We start from the raw sequence: 6,109 nt of genomic DNA on the forward strand, positions 1-6,109 counted from the left end.
AATAAATTTTAAAAGCTTTTTTAAAATGGACATTTTGTGTTATGCTTATATTTTAGTATAGACACTACTTTTTTCTTTCTCTGCAACTATTAGTGCACAGAAGAGAAATATGATGGGAAATATGATGGGAAATATACTGAGTATTTATGTTGGAGTCACCTCTGACCACTCTTCAATTCCACTGAAATTAGACAGACCGTGTGAATAACGAACGTACCTTCTGTATTTTACTGACCACTTTATGGAAAAGGAAGAAATAGAGTTCAAATATCTAAAATCTTCGATTATCCCTTCACATATACACATTCTATCATCTCAGAGGTAATTGGCTGTAATATAATTATTATTCATCATCTATGCTGAAAAATTTAAGCAGAAGGGGCAAGAGAGTTTGCCCCCCTTACCACCCCAAACCCTCCCAGCGCAAATTACTGCCTGATTCTAATTACAGTTTTAACCACTAGCTGCTGATTCTTTTATGGGTGGTGAGGTAATCCAATCAGGTGGATTGGGAGCTCATGTTAAACACACCATACGTGGAAATTAAAGTATGACTGATGGGCTTAAAAGCTGTTAATCAATATGCCGGGATAGCTAATTCCATTCTCTTGCATTTTCTCCCTTCTAAATCATCGTCCAAAGCTTGTTGGAAGTTCTTGTTCTTTAATGGAAGGAAACATAGGTGTCAGGCTCACGTTTACCACTTTTCCAACTTTTCGGAATGCTAGTAAGCTGAAATAGGTGTACCTGTTTTTTTTTTTTTTTTTTTAAATTAATCAGAGGCCTTGTGGTAATAGTATATTCACGCAGCATATTCACAGGTCAAGACATTCCAGGTTTCATTAATGTGCAGGTCTACACGACTGTTAATCTGCATCCGTAATATATTCACTCTAAGATACACTGGATTTATTTCTTGAAGTGCTTTTTTAACTGATACATTTAGAAGCATGCAAATAGCCAATTATCTTTACCTCGAAGACCATTAAAAGTCTACCAGCATCAGGGACAGGCAACAGTGGCCAAACCACGGTTATAAATTGGCAGCTTATCCAGAATATAAGTGTGAAGGCTGAGATGAGGCACATGGTAATTAAAAACATTCCCAAAGTCTAAAGTGTGTCTCCCTTTGAGAAATGTTCTTGATTTTGGATGGTGCTATATATGGGGCTTTTGGCCACACATTCTCTTGTGGTGCATGTAAGCAAGCCATAATTGGAGACATCTTAAAAGAGATTCAGCAGAAACAAATGTGCTTTTAATTTTTGATGAGCACACTCTCATTTTTCTTAGAACCCAAAATTAATGAGGGTTGGGGGAATGCCACTGGCTTTGCGATATAAAGTATGTAAGAAGAATTTTGATTTAGAAAGTTATTTACTTTGCTATGAATTGCTGATTTTTTTTTTTTTTTTAAGATTTGGAGCAAGAAGGAAACCTTGGAATGAAAGAAAAATTAGCCATTTTGAGCATTTTTTTTTTACATAGGTTTAGAATGCCAGTTTCAATCTAATGGGTTTTGTATTTCCTTATCATTGCTTCCCCAAAAGTGAACATTATATAGATTGACTTCAAATACAAATTTGTTCTAATTAATGGTCAATGATTTGTAATCAAAGTATATGACCATGAGGTGTTTTATTTGTGATCATTAGTATATGCTAGCAAACCAAATCTTTACTCTTTTGATACGATCTATATCTCTTAATTATTTCCACATTGCTGGACAGAAGCACAAACTTTTACCATTGCCCAGACACTTGGACTCCTTACTACACCAAGCCTCCCCCACCACAGGGATCTCCAGGTCCTACTCCCAACCTCATCCTTGTGCTCAAATATTTCTCATGTTGATCTGCTTGGCTCCAGCCTTCAGTTCTTACTTTGACTCCCCCACTGTATCTTACACAAATCACATAACTTTTGCACTTGAAATCAAGTGGTATATCCACATCCTGCCATAGACCCAGTCTAGTCTGTGGGACTCACAACCTGGTATGGACAGACTTGAAGAATTATTTTATTCTTTTCAGGACAATAGGATTATAGGGTTATAGTTGCTATATCTATGCTTTTATGAGATATAGAAATATTGCTGCTCGCAACTGTAGTGTGTGAGAAAATACATGGCAGAAGATGAAAAAGTATGTAGCAGATGACAGGGATAAAGAAAGCACTGTTCTAAGACCCAGGCTTGACATTGACTGTTACCAGGGGCCTCCAATTGTTTCCTATAAAGTGAAGGTTTTCCAAGCTTATGGTGGCTACTCTTGTTCAGTGCTTATTTTGTGCCATGATTTTCTCATTTTTTAATCAAAACAGTTCTGCAAGGTATGTACCATTTTACAGACAAGGAAACTGAAGCTTAGCAAGTAAGCAACAGAGCCCAGACCCAAACGCAGGCCTCATATGCATTCTTAGGCAATATACTAGACCCTTTCTTAATTATAATACTTCCTATCAGAAGAGACTCTGTGATAATCCACATTTCAGTACAGATTCTAGTAGAAAAAAAAAAGTGCTTAAGAAAAAGAAATAAAAGAAACCAAGAACTATCTGCATAAGTTTTTTCCTTGACTTCTCATCCTAGGGCAGGTGCTCTTGGAAGGCAGGTACCACATCATAGTGTAACTAATTTCTCCATGTTGTTTAGGATCAATCAGGCCTTGTACATCATTGACACTATAATAGATAATTGTTGAATGAGTAGGAATTATATTGAACAAATAATATCTAAATTTAACTGAGGATAGGAGAATATTATAAACAGATACTAAACTATGAAATGGGCATTTGATTTCTTACAGAATCAAGCCTTGGGAGGAAAAAAGAAAGCCTTTATATAAATACATAAATGTAGGATTATGTAAGAATATCCATTTATTAGAACGTTATGCTAATAACGGGAATTCTGACTCAAATTGACGTGAACAATGTAGAGTTGTTTTTTTTTTCCTCATGTTTTTGAAAGTCTGGAAATTATGCTGGCTTCAAGAGTGGATTGATCTAAAACAGTTTTCAAGATCTATGTTTCTTTTCATCTCCCCACTGTGTGTATTGTGTTGGCTTCATTCTAAGTCTGCTTCTCTTCATTTCATGAGGCTGCCTGCTTCTTTATTCATATTCAATGGGGCAAGACTTGGTTTTAGCGCTCCCCAAAAAAGTGCTGAGATTCTCTCACGTTGGTATGCCTGAAGTCCCATGTCCACCGTTGAATCAATCACTTCTTCCAGAATATTCTTTATGGCTTAGCATAGGTCACATGTTCCACGTGGAGCAGGAATAGACACCTTCTCTGGGACCAGATGGATTACCAAGGAAGTAGGTAGGGAAGTAGGTAGAGGAAGTAGGGATTGTTTTTTTGTTTTTTGTTTTTTTTAATGAACCAAGACTATTTATTTTTTATATTTTATTATTCCAAACAGTTTGTTCAAATTTATTTATTTATTTATTTTTATTTCAGGGTATTATGTTGCGATAGACAAATGGAAATAAAACCAAAAAATGCCCCTTAAAGCACCTCTCTAACCAATCTTGAAGGCTGAGTGTCAGATTCAGGGGTTTTGGGTTGTCCTAGTTAACCAGCTACCCCAGGGTTGACTTCTCCCCTTTGGTCTGATTCATGCCAAAGATGAGTCTTATACACTGTCTGATACTCACATAGCGTATTCAGGCAGTGTCCTTACAAGAGGGGTAGCAGGAGCAGGCCAATGGCATGTGCCAGGTATAGTCAGGGGTCAGATGACCAGCTGACTGGTCATCCCTCTAGAGACCATTCTCAGAGGTTGGAGGGTCCTTCCCCCTTTCTTATACCTGTATTCAATCTGGGTCACTTACCAGGCATTTCTTTCATAAAAGGAGTTGAAACTACTCTTGGGTGAGCTTTATTTAAAGGTTTATGAAAGTTGCATCTGTGCTGAGGTGGTCTTGTCTCCTGGAAATCCCTGGGCCAGGATTGGAAATCCCCCAATCAAGTCGCATCATACTGCTGAGTGACACATAAGGTCAGCTCAGTGAGGCACATGAGAGGGTCATATGGCTATCATTACTCTTAAATCACAATGTCTCTTAAAGTATACTATACTGAGGAATTCTTTCTTCGTGATGGTTGTTCAGGACTCCAACAGACCTTGCACGGGTATTATTATTTGTTATCATGGTAAGTTGACACTTCGCTAGCATGAATATGTGCTGGTTGGTTGTAGTGTCCTTCACGCATACCCTGAACCACTTCATTTACTAATTACATTATTTTTCTGTGTGTGAAATCCTCTAGGACTTATAATTCCTCCAAAACATAAAATGTAATTATTGTAACATCTTTTCCTGACATACACGATTTCAAACTTAAATAACATAGAGAGGAAGAAAATATCTAATCTATTCTGAGAAAGACCTTTTCTATAAGGTCTCTATGTGTTTTATATATATATACACATATATATACAGAGAGAGAGAGAGGCAAAAACTAGCTTAAATGTCTCAAAGCACGTATAATTTCTATACATTATTTTGTATGTTTCTTGTGTATTCAACTTTTGATCATCCATTTTCTGTTGGGCTTTCTTACTCAAATACACATTTGTTATGATCTTAATTCACTCACTAGATTTCCAAGGAACATATATGAAAAAGGAAGCTAAATATTTTTAGCTACTATTCAGATAATCAGTAATTTTTAAGGAAAAAAAGGAGATTCTTGCTTTAGAAGACAAGTAATCTTGAAGGTTTTGACCTGAAAATGGATCTCATAAAGTTTATGAGCAACCAAAAACTGCATGCAAATATTTGTGTCTATATGTTTTGTATTAGTCAGCAAGAGCTACCATAACAAAGTACTACATACTTGAAAACTTAAACAATAGAATCGCTCACAGTTCTGGAGGCTACAAGTCCAAGATCAAGGTGCCTGTAGGTGTTTTCTGAGGCTCTTCTCCTGGCCTGCAGACAGCCACCTTCTCACTATGTCCTAAATGGCTTTTTGTGTGTATGTGTGCACATCCCTGGTGCCCCTTCTTCTTCTTCTAAGGACATCAGCCCTACTGTATTATGGTCCCACCCTTGGTACCTCATTCTACCTTAATTATCCCTTTAAAAATCCTATCTCTAAATACAGTCACATAGGGCTTCAACATATGAATATTTGGCGGAACACTATTCAATCCTGAACATGTTTATTTGGTTTTCCCAGAATGAAATTCCATACCACCATTAGATTCTGAAAATGATCTATGATCACTAAACGGTTTAAAAACTGTACATTGGGTCCAAATCTTTTATTTTATATTTAAGAAAACTGAAGCCCAGAGAGGCAAAATGGTTTTCTATGTAGCTGAAGTGAGAGCCTATGTCCACCTGATGCCTTGTCCAGTGAATGCCCTCTGTGGGACTCTGCATCAGATTCACAATAACTGAAAGCTAATTTAATATGAATTCACAAGCACAATGTGTAAATGCAGTGGGGAAGCTAAGCTGAGCCTAAACCAAGATTGCTTGACTTATAATAGATAAGGGCTAATAAAAAAGAAGCCCTTAGTACCTGATACCTGGTACCTGATACCTCCTCATAAGGAGATATGAAAAAGTGGAGACACTTCTATTGGGGGAGATGGTCCTCAACCAGTCTGTGGGACTATCGCTAAGCCCCTGTAGAGACAGAAAAGAGATAACTGCAAATAGACGGTAAAAGGGCCATTTGAATAAAGAATATTGTGAGATTTAGGACATATGCAAAGCAGTTTCAGAGCCCTAGTGACAAGTGAAGTCAGGAATGGGGAATGGGATTTTCTCCATTTCTACCTGGAATTCACTAACATTGTGTGGAGAATCCGCAAAGAGCCCTCCCAGGAGAACAGCAAGCTGAGGAAGACCAGGGACTGCAGGGCAGCGTGGACATGTTTCCCAAATGATTTCCAGTCTGTAGGCTTCACTGAAGACGCCAAAATGAAAGAAAAAAAGATCAGGCTATTCATGTGACATATCCCTGGGTACTCTCAGAAATAACTGGTGTGAATCTAACAGAAGGGTTGATGCTCTATAGTCATAGAGATCCAGGCCACAAGCAAGCCAAATTTGATAATTATGTTAATATGCCCTCGCTGATACTCAA

Source organism: Propithecus coquereli, unplaced genomic scaffold (assembly GCF_000956105.1).
Source record: "Propithecus coquereli isolate 6110/MARCELLA unplaced genomic scaffold, Pcoq_1.0 Scaffold277, whole genome shotgun sequence".
NCBI classification, from domain to species: domain Eukaryota; kingdom Metazoa; phylum Chordata; class Mammalia; order Primates; family Indriidae; genus Propithecus; species Propithecus coquereli.